Source organism: Alligator mississippiensis, chromosome 3, assembly GCF_030867095.1.
Source record: "Alligator mississippiensis isolate rAllMis1 chromosome 3, rAllMis1, whole genome shotgun sequence".
Classification (NCBI taxonomy): Eukaryota; Metazoa; Chordata; order Crocodylia; family Alligatoridae; genus Alligator; species Alligator mississippiensis.
In genome coordinates this window covers 212,492,246-212,509,015 of record NC_081826.1, presented here as the reverse complement: position 1 = coordinate 212,509,015, position 16,770 = coordinate 212,492,246, and the positions used below count along the sequence as shown (strand labels likewise).

General features: G+C 47.6%; 1 protein-coding gene across 5 annotated transcripts in view; it reads left to right on the top strand.

The window, feature by feature from the left end:
- AUH (AU RNA binding methylglutaconyl-CoA hydratase) overlaps positions 1 to 16,770 on the top strand; it is a 186,225-nt gene that overhangs the window by 16,950 nt on the left and 152,505 nt on the right. The window lies entirely within an intron of this gene.

Sequence of the window (16,770 nt, the reverse complement as noted above, 5' to 3'; positions counted from 1 at the left end):
TGTTTATTTTTAACTGAATGCCATTTTCCATCAAAATGTGGGTTGACACAGATCAAAAGAAAAAAAAATCATTATCTAGTAAATAAGGAATGCATCAATTATCACTTTTTAACATAAAATAGAAAATGTGTCTGTGTACATATATAGTGCAGAAAGTAACATACATAAAAGTGGTTCTGTTCAGTTTCAAATCATAATGTCTTAATGGTTACAAACCACAGATAAATCAACCTTTTGATGCGGGAAAATAACTAAAAAGTACAAATGCAAAGCAACTGTAGAGCTGAGCTGGTGGTTTTAAATCACTTTTGTGGAGTGTAAATGGTAAACAGAAGAGGATGCCCTCTTTGTTTTCAGTTTGGAGTTGTGAAACCTGTTATAGTAACATATGAAACTGTAAAATATGTTGGTATAAAAACAATTGATTTTTTTTCAACTTCCTGTTCCACATTTTTAAATAAATGTGCATAACTATTGACGAATGGGGAATTCATAGGATCATAATAGTGCATACATATGCATCATGAGTTATAGCTGTACCTATGGAAGCCTTTTGATGAATTTTGTTACCAAACAATATTTTTCAGAATTTTTTATGACTGATTTGGTAGCTGAGGTGTAGGAAACTTGAGTTCATGACTATCAGCGCTCATTCAGAGGAAAAGAGGAACGTAGGCTAAGTATAGACATTTAAAAAGCCTGAGGTGGAATTGATCTAAGTTATGCGGTTTTCTGTAAGCAGTATAGTTTAGATGGGTAGTGAACAGAACATACTCTTGCTCATTGAGGGTATGGGGGTGGGAGGCAAATCTTAAACAAGGTTCTGTCATTTTAAAAGCAGTCTGTGTGCGCTAAACTTCTGTTACGGGTATAGACTGGCTTTGTGCGCTGACCTTCTGTTCTGTTACGGCTATAGATCGGTTTCTGATCGCTTATACCAGTAAAAGTGTATTGTTTGTACCTGGCCTTGGGTAGGTTATTGAATTGACACATTTGGGCTCCAATGGTAGTTGGTTCGTTTAATTTAATACCCTTTGCTGGTTAGTTTCTCAAAGCTGTGATTGGCTGCAAAGAGTGTTATTGCTTCTCCATGATTGAAAAGTAGGAATTGTTGGTTTATGCTGCAGATTGCAGCATGCTATAGAGCTACCTAATGTAGCTTTAAATACGCTTGCTCAGGTAGGTGGAAGAGTCAGGTAGCATCACCTCTTAAGGTGGTTGATACTTTACTCTTGTAGGATTCTGTTTTTATATGCTTGTAACTTGGGCAAACTGGAATGGTCCTTTGTTTTTTCTATATGCCTCTCTGCCCCAATTAAAATTTTATTTTTTGAAAACTTCAGCCAAAATAGTTCAGTTGTGTCCAAGATAAGGCTGGGAGAGAAAAAGTTTAAGACACAAAACAAAAATATCCTTTCATACATAGTTCAAAATAAAAGCAAAACGTTGGTGACCTCTTTGGAAAATTATAATTTTCCAATGCTTGGAAGTTGGGATTTGACAGTTAACAGAGGAGAGGAAGGCCTTTATGCTGGGGCTTGCTCTGTTGTTTTCCGACCTCCATGAAATGTATACAGATTTGGTTAAGTTATTTTGGCTTCTGGGAAAAAAAAAAAAAGCATTTGAAATATACGTAGTAAAGATTTATCAAGATGGGGAATATTCCCCAAATATTCCCTCCATATTGGGCATATGTCAAGTCAGTATTTAGCAGAGCATTCCTTATAATTGCAGCTCTGGCCTGTGCGGCATCCAGCAGCAGTCATCTGGATTATCCCGTGTTCCTGGTGACCTCTTCCGTTGGGTCCTGGCAGCATGGAGGATGAAACTACATGCTTCGAGCACAAAAGGGACCAGAGCTGATCTGACCTGATGGTGGGTTGGTGTGGGGGGATGATTGGACTTACAGAAGGGCCACCAAACAGAGAATGGAACTAGGTGTTGGGGCAGGTGAAAACTGGGACTGTTGGGTAAGAAAACTGTAGGTGTGGACAAACGTATCATTGAGCTGTTTTAAAAGATAAGAGGGAGCTAACTGTTATGTCTTGTTTTGGTGTGATATGAGTTAGTTAAATCACCCTAACTTTGAGTCTTGAATGACAATTGAAATAGGAGCTGTTTAGCTACACTTGTATTGCTACAGAATCATTTAGCTGTAATGTTTGCATTGTAGCAGTTTGTAGTATCCTTTGATACTGCTACAATTTTTACATCAATTTGTGGTCTGGATTTGGGCTGGAGTGGATACTGGGGACTGGGAGTGACTGGGATGGTAAGTTCTTGGGGGAGAGACTATGAGTTGCTGGGATGAGAGCTTGAGGAAGGGAGACCAGAATGTGTAACCAGAACTGCGATAGGAACATAGGACTGAAAATGGCCTCCTGGGCCACTTATATTTGTTCCATGTATTTGCCCAAGAGTTTCCCAGAATTGCCACTTGTGATTGTTGTACACTATGCTAAGCAAAAAACCAGAAATGCTGAGAACACTGTATAACAGGGCTGCTCAGGGCTCTTGCTGTGCACAGCACTTTGTCCCCCTGCCGTGCAGGCAGCGTGAGCCCCTGCTACTGCTGCCGCATGAACAGCCAAGTTCTGTCCTCCTTCCAGCCACATAGGCTGTGAGTTCACTGGGCCCCCTAACTTCCTGCTGTCCTGACCTGGAGACCTAGGGGAATAATTCTTTCCTGACCTCAAATTTGTCTTTGTGGCCATGGGTCTCTCCCCTCTAAGTGCAGATAGGAGAATTGTCACACCCAAGTCAAAAAGCAACTCTTAGTTGTGGCCAGTGCCCCAGTGCTTCAGAGGAGTGTGACACCGTCAATACACTCAACATCAGCAGCATTTACGTAGAGAAAATATTTCTTCCTGCATCTTAGAAGCAACTAGCCCAACACCTGCATCACTGGATTACCAAATAACTCCTTTGCAATGTGGCAGGTATCTGTGGAACCCTATGTGGAGATTGTAAATACTTGATTCCGTATGTTACATGGACTGATTGTTAAGCCAATAGCTCTCTGTCATACCGTTAACTTATGAAAGTTGTTTTTTAAGTGAGTCAGATTCTTAGTTTTCGTTACTTTACTCAGAAGGGTTTCCAGGCTATAAAACTTAACTCCTCTGGGCATCTTCTAATTTCCAATCTAAATTTGTTCATAACCAGTCTTACCTTTGGATTTCATGCTGGTGTTTCTTTAGCCTGAGCTCTTCTCTCTTCCAAATATTTTACCCTGTGAATAAACTTGTAAAAAGTACTACTGTCCTCTCTTAATCTTTGGCTTTGTTAAGCTAAACAAACCATTCTTGTTTAATCTTTCATAACCAAAAGTTTCTATTCCCTGTACCATTTTAATGAGCTGCCTTTGTGTTTGTTACAGTTTAACACAGGGCAGTCCATCTTAGTGGCCAGGGGTCATATGCCACATGGGCTGCACTGCATGGCCTCCCCTGCCACTGTGCATCTCGAGCATCCTGGGTGTCTCTCCCCTGCCCCCCTTCTGCTTCCCTGCCAAGTCCACCAGCTATGAGATCCACAGGTTGTGTGATGCGCCATCCCACCCCCAGGGGTGACTGCAGGCAGTGGAAGCTGGAGGAGGAGAAATGGGGGTCCTGGAGACTGGCAGCGGCAAGAGGAGAGTGATAGAGGAAGCAGACCCTGGGCTTGGGATCCTGGGAGGTGGTGTTGTAGTTTAACCTCTTGGGGCACGTCCACACCTGCAAGCACGTGCGCTTGCAGCAGCTCAAATAGAAGCGGTGCAAATATGAGCCGGGGCTTTTTGCTTCAGCGCACGTGCTCGGACATGCACTTTGTTATGGAGCAAATTGTGCCACTTGGGGCAAAATAACCCTGCCTGGCTCCTCCTGGATCTTCAGCCAGGGGGAGCTAGAGTCTGGGGCAAGCACCTGTGCTGTCCCTAGCAGTATAAAAAGCTGCCCTGTCCTGGCCCCAGCAGTATAAAAAGCCGCCCTGGCAAGTAGCTCAGGGCGACTAGCTCTCAGGAGCTTCTGGGGACCAGCCAATTGGTACCTGGGGACACTACCCCTTGTGTCAACTGGACTGTTGAAGCAGCCCTGAGAGTTCCCTGCACCCTCTACCTACTGCAGCAGTCTGGCAGTGGGGGCTGCTGCCTGGCTGTGACCTGCTGTGCACCTGCCAGACTTGGATGGGGACTGCAGAACCAGTAGAGGCATCTACCCCTCTGGGCCAGCTGCCAGTGGACTCCGGTTGCAGGGTTGGCATTTGTGCAGTACTACTGCCATGTGGGCCCTTGCCCGGCCATCTGGGCAGCTATCACCTGGAAGATGTTCCAGGTGTGGTGGCCTGCTTTGAATTGTCAAAGCATGTCCTTCTGGCCCCATTTGGCCAGGAGGTCAGCCACAGCCAGATGGGTCCAAGGTGCCAGCTCTGAGCAAGCAGGGTCCTGCCACTGGCCTCGCTAGAAGGAATTCTGGTGTTCCCTATTGGAAAATTGAAAAATCCCTGATTTAAAAAAAAATCCCAGAGTCACTCTGTAAAATACCCCCAATCCATGTTCCTCCCCAAGTAAAACAAAAGACCACTATAAAGAGAGAGAGAGAGAGAGAGAGTGAGACAGAGACAGTGATCAGTTGGACAATGTTTTATTGATATATCTACAGTGTTAAAGCAAGTCTCTTATCATAAAAAGAAAGTGAACTCTAAATACAGGTTTCATGAATTCATGAATACATATTTTGCTGCCACCACACAAGGGGTTCATCCCCCACACGAGGGCTACGGCCCTCCCAACGGGATTGGCACTCTCACAAGGGGTATGGCCCCCCAACAGGGGGGTTTGTCCCCCACACAAGGGGTATGGCCCCCCAATGGGGGCCACCCCCCCCATGCAGGGTCCAGATGCCCCACCTCAGCCCCCTGATTGCTGTCCCACCTGGCCCCATCCCCCATTAGCTGCTGCAGCCCCCCCACTGGCTGCCATACCCAGCCCTACCTCCCCACCCCCCAACTTGCACCCCCAGGCCCCCAAGGCTACCCCCACACGTCCAGGCAATCACTTAAACCCCCTCCTTCCCCTTCGCCCCCCCCCCAAAAAAAAGAACAGAAAAAAAAAATGGAAAAAAAAGCCTCTGCTTACCTTAGAAGTAGGGGTGAGGGGCTCCAGGGCCTCCTGGCACAGCCTCCCAGGCAGCACAGGACAGTGGAGGGGCAGCTGGGGCTGTCAGTCTGCCCCGCACTGAGGGGGGCCCCAGGCATCTGGACGGCAGCCTCAACTGCTGGTAAGTATCAGGGTTTTGGGGTTTTTTTTTTTAAATATGGGATGGGGGGTGGGGGTTGAGGGGATGGGGCTGGTCAGGGGTCGGGGGGCTGGCAGGGGGAGGGGCTGGCTGTGGCAGGGGTCGGGGGAGCTTGGGAGGCTGGTGGGAGGAGGGGCTGGCCCTGGCAGGGGTCGGGGGCATCGGGGGGGGCAGCTGACGGAGGGAGGGGGGGCTAGGGGAGTGGGGGGAGCCGTTGGGGGTCCCCCCTCTCCAGGCCCCCCGACCCCTTACTTACCGGCACTGGAGCCTTGATGCTGAAACACGTGGCCTGGCCGGCCGCATGTTTCAGCACCAGGGCGAGGGGCAACCATAGAGATGCTGTGGTAGCCAGAGCGTATCTATGGAGGACCCAGCCTCTGGTTGCTTCTATGGAGGACCGTGTCCTGACCCGCTTTTTTATATTTCACTTTTTTTAGACCCCTGGATATCCAGAGGTCTAATTTGCTCCCCACGCTGCAAACTTGCTGCAGACTTTTTTTTGTTCCCGCATGTGCCTATTGCTCCACCTCAAAGGGGTTTGAAGCGGGGCAAGAGGCAAGTGCGCGCTCTTCTGGATGCGCCCTCAGAGGCTATATTTGGGCAGTGGAAGCTCTGGTTTAACTTAATTTTTTTTGAACCTTCATCAGAACTATGCAGAACTGATAAATGGTATCTTACCAGTGCCTCATACAGTGGTGCTAGTGCTTCCTTTTTTCTACTGAGCATCCTTGTCTAATACACCCTAGAATTTCATTAGGTTTTTACATAGCTGTGTCACAATGGCAATTCATTCTTATATCAGCTAATTGATTAATGCACCTATGTATCACCCTTTGTCGTTTGCCTGTGGAATGTCACCGGCAACTGCTTTGGAGCTGGATAACTCACCTTTCAATGTAGTCTGCTGTCTTCTCCGTTTAAGCCCAAATTCTTATGTATCTTGCAATTGTAGTATTGATCCTGGTCTTTTATTTTTTCCATGGCAAGACCTGGAACATAAGCCAGGATTCTTGCATCTTGCCATTCCTCTGCTGTTAGCAAATGCCTGGGAAACTCCTTGGCTATGTGTCTTCTTTCTCTAAGCACTTGACCAAAAAGAATGATAACATATTACAGCTATTAGTTATCTCAGTGGTTCTCAGCCAGGGTGATGCAGCCTTTTCAAGGGTGCAATTGGTATTTTGAAGTATTAGCCTTGTTAGGTATACAAACACTGATACATTTCATGAGATAAACCCACCAGATTTTAAAAAGGAATCCATATGTATCAAAAACTGTCTGACTGCTTGCAATCTTTCTCTGGTTTTTTTGCAACAGAAGAATTGTTCTGTTATTTTCCCATTTGTCAATAAATTAATGAAAGCTAAAAGCTGGCATTTTTCTGGGGGTGCTTTGAATCTCAAAAGGTTGAGAACCACTGCGTTAACTCCTTTATTGACAGAGGTCCTTGTGGTACATTTAAAATGTTTTTAACCATGCTGATGACTGAAGTGGGTATGAGTGTGATTCCATATGATGGAATCTAGGTTTAGCAAGCAAATTAAAAAAAAAAAAAAAAAAGCAGGAACTTGCACACAGACTACTGGAGTGCTCCAGATGCTTCCTTATTTGTGAGCACCATATCATTAGCTCTATACAGTCAAGAGACCTTGTTGTCAACCTCTGCTTGGCATTAACCATGAGAAAGCAAGGTATATTTCTACCTTATAGATTAACCAAAGTAGATAAGTAGTTCAGCAGTTCCTTAACACAAAACTGCTGTTAACTTCTGTTTGAGTTTTAGCATATCTCTCTTTAAAAACAAGTTGTGATTACTCAGTTGAATTTATTCCTTGAGTTTATTAGTCTGGCTCTTTAGAAATTCTGTTTCTTGTCTATCTTTAGCTTCAGAACAGTGAATAACTTCAATTTTGTCTTTTTGGCAAGTTTGATATGTGAGTTTAATGATGGGCAAGTGGAAAGTATAGTGTCAGATAGTATTGTATGCACAAGAGTGCAGGGTTTGTAAAGCTTCAGATAGGCCTTGGTTCTGTAGAGTAGGCCAGATGTTTAATTGTAGAGCAGGTATAGGTAATTTCTGCTCGGTGCATTTCAAAGGCCAAAGGAATTTGTGTACTATGAACCTATTGGGGTATTACAGTAAGTAGACAGAATTAAACTGCACAGGTATAATTGAATTTCTGGTTTTCAGAATGTTGAATTTTGCTTATTGAATTTCTTGCCATGGAATTTGTTAGTGCTTTAAGCAGAAGGGGAAAAGTTGTTTTATAAGTGGTATCATGGAGGTTTGCAACTTCTTGCAGTCTTGCTGCTTCTCTTTCAGACCTTGTGATAGTGGAGTAGGGTTTATAGTTATGTTTGCTGAGGTCTAATGAGAGAGATCACGGATATGATTTGTCTGCCAAAATCCTGACAGTTTTAATACACAGTGGTCAAAGTAATTAGGTATGTAAAGGGAAGATTGGTCTCTCTCTCTCTCTCTCTCTCTCTCTCTCTCTCTCTCTCTCTCTCTCTCTCTCTTTCTCTCTCTTCATATCCCCTTCCCTCCCCCTCTGCCTCTTAACCACTATTCCCTGCCTTATATATCCTCTTCCTGCCCATCTAGCCATCACTGTTTCCAGATCATCCTCCTGTCCCATTTAGTCCTCACTGCTTTAAAAAAAAAAAAAAAAAAAGATAGTGCTCCTTGTTTAGTGTATTGCAGGCAGCAGTTTAATGCAGGCTGCGCATGTTTTTGGCTGTGTAGTAGAGGTGCACAGATACATTGGTCTATATTGTATTGGCGCTGATAAAAGGAAAACTGACATTATTGGCAATCAGCTTTTGTTGGCTGACGTGGCTGATCATGTTGTCAATAAATGCAGTGTGCATGCACACAGGTGCAGCATGTATGTAGTCAGGAAGCTTGGAAAGCAGCATCTAGTAAGTGTGGGGAATGAAGGAGGTGTGGGGGGGGGGAGGTCAAGGCCTCCATGGTGAGGGAGGGAGTAGGGCTGGGCCAGGGACAGGTGCTCCTAGCCAGGGCAGGGCAGGGTGCGGGATGGAGCTGTGGGTAGCTCATTGCGGGGCATGGGAGGGTGGGGAGGAGAGGTGGCTCCCGCTGCTGCACGTGCCCCCCGGATTTGTGCATAGGCTAGGGTGGGCTGCCTGCTGGGGCTAGAGGGGGCTGTGCTGACCTCTTCCCAGGCAAGGGCAGGGTGGGCAGTGGTGTCGGGGGGGGGGCCCTAGGGTGAATTTTGGGGTAGCTGGAGCCCACCTCGTAACCCCTCCTTTCCAGTGCCGCCACCATGTATCCTGCCCTGAGCAGAGCCGCTGCCCTGCCCTCTTCCTGGGAAGAGGCTGATGGAGCCCCAAGTCTGCAGTGGCTGCCTGCCCTCGCCCCACACACATCTGTGGGGCACCAACACCCTGCCATGCCTCCCCAGTGTGCACGCAGCAGCAGGAGATGCTCCCCCATGCCCCCTGGACGAGCCACCTGCAGCTCTGTTCCCCACCTCACCCGACCAGGGCTGTGCAGCGCCTGCCCTTGCCTCAGCCCCACTCCCTCCCTCACTGTGGGGACCTCGATCTGCCCCCACAATGCCCCTTCCCTCCCCCATGCCCCCCAACAGACTTACCAGCCGGACATTGCTCTCCAAGCTGTTGGGCTGCGTACCGGCAATTGAATTGTTATCGGCTGATATAGCTAGTCAATAATCAACCATCAGTCTTGGCCCAAAAATCTTTATCAGTGCACTCCTATTATGTAGTCCTGGGCTATACAGTGAACCAAACCTGACAATCCCTCTGGACTCCCCCATGTCTTGGGTGCGGTCTGAGCAGGCTTCCTTCTCTTCCAGCTAGTTTTTCCATTCCTGGGAGGGATAGCATGACTATAATTTTGTGTTTTCTGGTTTTTCAGAGATTTTACTCTTAGGTTACTTTCAATCATCACCGTCTTCCAATTCCAACTTGCATGTACAGTGGAGTCACATCTTATGCCTGGGTTAGGTTCTGAAATCAGTGTGTAAGGCAAAAATCACGTATAGTCAAATCGCATATTACCGTGCCAGCGATTTGACTAGTGGTGACTGCCTCCGTCTCCAAAACCTCCTGCCGCCACCGTGGAGCTGTGCTTAGAGCTGTCCGGGCAGCGGCGCAGTGCGGGGTGGTGGTGGGGATGGCTGCGTGACGCCCGGCCACCACCACGCTGCTAAAACCTTCCCCCGCCGCCGCAAACCCAAGTCCGGCCCCCCCCCCTCCCACCCCGCATATAATTTAATTCGCGCAAGTTTAATGCACATATGATGCAACTGTACTGTATGGGCAGAACACCCGGAGGGCCAGACCTTCCCAGATCTCAGGGAAGAGATAGGAAAACTCTTGATGCACCTGAAGCGAAAGGGGCTTCCCAGGCTGTATTAGGAAGTTTGTACCTGTTCTTAAAGCTTAGCTTTTGATTATGATGTTCAGTATCACTTCCTCAGAGGGCAGTGGGTGCCATGCATGAGCTCAGGAGTGGGGAAAATGGCAGATCTGTCTGGTGGCTGGGACTCCATTTTCCAGCAGTTCCTGCCTGCATCACTGCGGCTGGTTTCTATGAAGATCCCAGCAGCAGCGGGGCCATGACAGCACAGAGCCAGGATTTCCATGGAGGCTGGCCCAAGCAGTGCTTTCAGGGTGCGCAGCTGGGCCTAAGGCTGGGATTTTGTGGTGGTGTGTCGCAGGGCACCTCGGTGCCCCTGCTCCTAGAGTGGAGAAACTGCCAGGGAGCAAGTGTGTGCGCCCTGGCCTGACATAACGAGCCCAGCTGAGGCTTGCTCAGGTAATGAGCGCAGATGCGGGTTGCCGGAGCAACCAAGTGGAGCCAGCTGCCTGTAGGGGGCAGGGCCTGGCCCTTATAAAGCTCAGGGCTGAGGCCAGGCTGGCAGTTCTCTGCCAGCAGCCGGAGAGGCAGGAGCTACCTCGGCCGAGATATGGGAAGGAGCCTAAGTCGCAAGTACCGCTCATGATAGCCCTGGAGGCTTGAGCTATGATAATGAGTTATGGCCATGTGGCTTGTGGTTATGTTACAGCCTAGGGGCTTGTGGTTTCGCTTTGTGTTTGTATTATTACACCCGGAGGCTTGGGCGAGGCTGTAGGGGTTGGAGGAGGCCTCAATCACAGGGACCCCAGAGAGTGTGGGGTGCCCTAGCATCAGGAGGGCGCATTATTGTTCATAGCGCCAGGGAAGGCGCAGCTCGCACGTCAGTGTATGAGCAACTGGCGGCGAGGAGCGCGGCCAGTGGGTCGCGGGCGCAACCCGTAGGTTGCAGACGGGGACCTAGACCCCGGATTGTGTGTGGGGGAACATAGACCCCGAAGGCGCAGCTCGCACGCCACTGCCCGAGCAGCTGGCAGCGAGGAGCGCGGCCAGTGGGTCGCGGGCGCAGCCTGTAGGTTGCGAACGGGGACCGAGACCCCGGATTGCGTGTGGGGGGGAACATAGCCCCCGGCCCCAGGAAAGGGGCGGTATTACTGAGTAGCCATGTGTGGGCGCGGCGAGCCCCCAGAGAGGGGGAACGCCCTTGTGTATTATTGAGTAGCCCAGTGTGGGCGCGGTGAGCCCCCAGAGAGGGGGAACGCCCTTGTGTATTATTGAGTAGCCCAGTGTGGGCGCGGCGAGCCCCCAGAGAGGGGGAATACCCTTGTGTATTATTGAGTAGCCTAGTGTGGGCGCATAGGCATAACGAGCCCGGCCGCAGGCTAGTGCGGCAATCCCCCTCAGACCAAGGCAGGGCGCTGCGGTTGCCCCTGAGAAGACGGGGAGTAGCAGCGCGGTGAGCCAGAGTCAGGGAGGGTATCCGTGCGGTTGGCCCATAGGACCGGAGGCCCGCTAGAGAGTCCCGAAGCGGAACCGCACCGGCAGGGGAGGCCCAGAGTGGGCTAGATCAGAGTCCCAGCAAGAGGCTGGGCATGAGAGAGGGAGCCCAGGGTGGGCCACATTAGAGAGACAGACCGGACAACGTCCATTACATCTGCGAGGCTTGGGGCGTGGTATTAGGGGCTGGTAGGAGCCACGCATAGCCCATAAGGCTAGGGCGCTTGGGTAGCGCCCATTGTACGGGGAGACCCACGAGGAGTCCAGGAGCTGACAGGCCCGAGGAAACACAAGGCAGCCTCCCTATTATATATTCGATCAAGACGTGGCGGGCGAGAATGGAGGGTGCCCTCGGGCCAGAGTAGCGCGGTGAGAGGGCCTCAAGGAGATCACGGCCCTCCGCGAGGACCCCGCCGTGACAGTGTGGTCCAGAGTTGAGACAGGTCTTCGATGCACTGCCTGCATGTCCTGCTGGGGCAGAGCCGTGATCTGCTGCCTGCACACCCCTGTCCAAGCCTGGTCCTGGAGGGGCTCCTTGCTCAGCCATGCGCCCCGCCAGTGTTGTTTGGCCCAGTTTCTATGGAAACCCCAGCCCTGTGCTGTTATGGCCCTGCTGCTCCTGGGGTCTCCATGGTTTTCAGAACCTTGGGATGAGTTTGGGATACATTTGGTGAAAGACTTCAGTCTATTCCTTCTCATTTGTGATTACATAACATCTGTGTGGGAGTTAAAAGCAGCTGCTTATATATATATGAGAATGTAATGTTAGGAAAGTATTATGTCTATTTAGCTATTAACATTATCTTGTAGTTGGAAGCAGACTTTAATAGAGTTATTTCCAGTTGCATTGTGTAACTGAGTTCAGCTTGTGGCCTGTAAGGAAGCTTGAAGTTGAAATTGCACCAGCCACATAATCTTTCAGTGTCTCACTGCAACTTGTGTGAAAGATATCTGAAGTAGAGCCAGTCATTAAGCTTTCTGGTTCAATAAATATTTTTACAAAGTGGAACGGCTTTCTCTTTGGCAGAGACTGGCTCTATAGTCTGGCATGAGGGATTCTCTGAATTGGGCATAATAGGGACTTGATTTAGGTCACCCGTATCTCAGGTGATTTTCTCGGATGGTTGTGTCTCCCTATTTCTGAGGTCTGCTATAAGGAAATATTAGTTTTCCAAGAGCACTTTGCAAAATAGTGTCATACTTCTGCAATTGGAGGAAAGGTTCCATTCAGTAACTGAACATGCTTTTTATCCCCTTGAAACTTATCATTGGTTTAGCTTTGCATAGACTTTGACAGAAACAAGAAATCGTTCTTCGTTGCAAAGCTTCAGAAAGTTCTGGTGATGCGTCAGGTTTGGCTACAAGGTCAGTGGTTGTTTGAATTGCTGATAAAAATGCCAAGGTGGTGTTTCTGTAAGGTTGTTTTTCACATTTCAGTACTTTCATATGTTAATTCCTAGAACTGCTATTATTATATCTGTAATTAATATATATTATATGTGTAATTTATATCTAGTGTGTGTAAGATGTAGATAGCAGTTCTAGGAATTAACATATGAGAGTACTGAAATGTGGGGGGAAAAAACCCTTACAATATAATACAAATAAAACCCCTAGCAATTTTGAAGCAAATTTTAAAATGTAGTTCTACAGACAATAACTTGCATTCAGTTCTGCACGGACTTCAGCTTGGGCTGGGCAATTGTTTTGGCTGGTGGGGCACTTAAGTTTTGGTGAGCTGTTGAGGGCTGCATGCACAATCTTTTAGCAAATATCATTTGAACTAATTATAGATAAAAAACAAATCATACAAAAATCAAACACCTACTATCACATATTTTAATCCTATTTCAAAAAATAATTTTTCCTGACATGTTTTTTTGAGTAGTGTATATAGAGGTGATTGCATAATAGCTCAAAATAAGGTCTTATTTTTGTGTATTGTGTGCTCGGGGGTGGTGCACGCACATATGGAGGACTGCCTGCACACTAGGTCCCAGGAGCCAGCTAGGTGTGGGGTAGAGAGGAAGGGGGATTAGGGGGCATGAGCAGCAGAGCTTGGCTGGGCGGTGTGGTTCAGGTGAGTGTGGTCTGTCTCCACCTGTCTAGCATATAGCGCTCTGCATGCGGCTGAGTCCCACCTGCTCCCGCCCAGGGCAGTGCTGCTGTCTACACCCGCCCCACGCCTGCTGATGGCCCTGGCAGGGATGCATAGCTTCCCAGCAAGGTTGTTCCTGCAGCTGTTTGGGTAGTGCTTGGCTCTCCCTGCCTCCATGGCTCCTCCTCCTCTTGTCTCTGCTATGCCTCTCTCACCAGCAGGCAGCACACGGAAGTGGCAGCAACAGTGACTGTAGGGACATGTACCAGGTACCACATGTTTGCGCAGCCAGGCAGCTCCTCCCCCAGCACATGAGGCTCCAGCTCTCAGCTGCCTCCTATCCACTCCAACCACCAGGCACAATGAGCAGCCACTTGCGGGCAGCTGAGCGGGTAGGAAGTGGTTGGGAACTGGAGTTGGAGACCTGTGTGCAGGGGCTGGAGCTGTCCAGCTGCAGCTTCTCCCGCACCTGGCTGGTCACATGATGCCCAGCACGTGTCCTCATGGCCATTGCCATTTCCCCACGCTATCTGCTACCTGGAGCGGCGTGGCAGGAGGAGGGGCCAAGCAGTACCTGGGCAGCTGCAGCATCAGTTGGAGTAGCTATGCTGGAAAACTGCATGCTGGTTATGGTGGTGCCGTCAATGGGAGCGCAGTATGGGCTGCCCTGGGCAGGAGCGAGCAGGGCTCGGCCCCAGGCAGAGTGCTGCAGTGGCAGTCACGGGCTGGATCCAGTCTGCGGGCTGTATTTTCCCCATCCCCGCTTTTAGCTGTTACATTTTTACATAGCGTCTATTTGTTGTTTGAGTGTGGTCCAGTTAATTTCTTCAATCTTTATTTAAAAAAAAAAAAAAAAAAATTTCAAGTGTAAGACTTCAGTTTTCCTGAATGCCTTTTTTTTTCTTCTCTTAAATACATGTGTAGGCACTATTTTTCCCCCCACTGAAGTAATAACTTGCATAAACTTGAGAGATTTGCAAGTGCTCAGCACTTCTGAAAACAGCTACTGCATTTTTAGTTAGTAAAAATATGGGTTAGGAACCTAGCTTTAGATATTTAGTTTTGAAGACTTTGGCTATTTTACTTAGTGATTTATATAAGAAACATATATATGTATCTGTAACAACTTGCAAGTAGCCAAGTTATGTGTAAACCCAAACAGTTGGACTTTTGAAGCTTTATGGAATGTTTGAAACGACCATCATGTAAATCTATTCTCATATGTTTGGAGAAGCTGTGTGTGGTGTATGTGGACTTGACCATGGCATGGAATTGCAGAGAACTGCTTTTGGGAGTGTGCCAAAATTCATAGGGAAGTAACATCCTGTTAAGATATAGCCTTAGAGCTATACAAGGAAGGGTATACAAGTAACTAGAGAGTTTAAGAATTGCTTAAATTGGTATTGAAACTGGGAAGGTGTGCAGTTTATGGCATGTTACTATTTTGGATTGAGTTGCATTTCTTCCAAAGTGGATTAAATTGCAATGGATAAAATGAGATTAACTGAAAACAGAACTGTGTGTGTACAAGACAGTTTACACTGAAAAAAATAAACGTGTACCACCACACCCTTTCGTTTGCTGTACTGCTTTTTTTTGTCAGACAGGCAGCCAGTTTTTCTGCTCCTCCTGTGAAGAGGCCTTTCCTGTCCTCTGTGCATAAAATAGATTAACATGCTCAATTTACTTCACTGATTACATACATTTCCTAATTATCTTGTACCCAGCCACAGTACACTATTATTCAAGGGCTGTCTCTACAGGAGGAGGTCTCTCTGTCTAGAATGTGGTAAAGCAAGAAGTTTACATATATGCTATACATCCAATCCCCTAAAGCATATATAAGGACAGATTATCCATCAGTAGTGCTCCCTTAATACAGGCCAGTGTCCACACAGGAGAATCTTGTATTCTTTTTTCTTCCTTTTAATCTCTGACAGTTTATGATCAATGTTAAGCTTTTTTGGGGAGGAGTTGGGGGGGTTGTTTGTTTCTTTATCTCTATATGTGACCAGTTTAATAATTTGCTCCTTTTTCCTCGGAACTCAGGGCTCACTATCTTCTAGCCATCTCTGCTTTTAGATTCACTCTGGAAGTTTTAGTGGAGAGTTTGTGGCTTCAGGATTTATTTTTGTGGAGAAGGGCATACCTGAATCTCCCTTAAAAATCATAGTATAAGATGTATCATTTTGGGAAGAACACAGCAAACAAATAATTTTTTAAACTATTTCTAATATCTTATAGTACATTAAATCACTGGTGGTCCCCAGAGTTCCTGAAATGGGACTTAATCAATCTAGGATTAATTTACTTATCCTCTTATCCTGTGGCACCCAACAGTATTCTTCTGCATCCATAGATGAAGTATGCTGTTTGGTACTATGAGACCATGACTGTATTGCTGCTTTTTGAACCAGAAGTAGTTTATATCCACTTCATATGGTTATAGATTTCATAGATTTCTAGGGTCAGAAGGGACCTGGTATATCATCAGGTCTGACCCCCTGCTCCAGGCAGGAAAGAGTGCTTAACCCCAGATGCCTGTCTAATCACTTCTTGAACCACCTCCAAGGTAGGGGAAAACACCACCTCCCTTGAAAGCCTATTCCATATTTTGGCAACCCTTACCGTAAAGAATTTCTTCTTTATGTCCAATCTAAATCTATTCTCCTTCAATTTGTGGCCATGTGGGCTGCCTAACTAGTTCTGCCAGTCTACAGAGTAGTTCATGGGATCATAAGAAAATAGAGCTGGAAGGGACCTCAAAAGGTCATCTAATCAAACCCCCTGCTCAAGGGAGGGTCATTCTTGACTTGTCTGGGATGGCTTAAATACTCTTTACAATTTTCAGGAATGGAGATTCCACAACTTTAAGTAGCCTGTTCCAATGCTTGACCAGCCTTATAGTCAGAATGTCCTTCTTCATCTCCAACCTAGATTTCTTCTGCAGCAGCTTGAGGCCATTGCTCCCAATCCTGTCCCCTATAGCCACAGATAAGTCTATCTTCACTTTCTATATAATTGCCCTTCAGGTTTTTGACAAAAGGTTATCAAATCCTCCCTTAGTCTTCTTGGCTAAGTACAGACAGTCAAAAAGCATGAGGCTGAATCGATTCAGTCTTTGGAGGTTAGTCTAAGGTGCAGAGATTAAACTGAGAAACAACTGGACACACATTCACTTTTGATTCAGGAAATGCAGCCACATGCCTGCGGTGACTCAGACCAGAAGCCGGGCGAGGGGATGATGACGACTCTAGAGCACGGCTCTCTGGCATGTAGCCAGCGTGGGCTGTGTGTTCGCTTCCTCTTCCGGCCCCTTAGGTCTCTGGGATTTGCAGTTCAGACTCACAACAGCAGGACTTTGCAGGATTGCTCATCACTTCCTGTTCCTGTTTCCAGGTGCCTCTGGGATTTGTAGGCCACAGTCATAGCCAGCAGTAAGTTTTTAGCAGGGCAGGGCAGCTCTGTACTTGGGGGAGGGGAATTTTAAAACCCTTCTCTGGCCTCATACCCCAGCTGGGGTTTACCTGCTGGGGGGGGGGAGGGGGCAGCTCCTG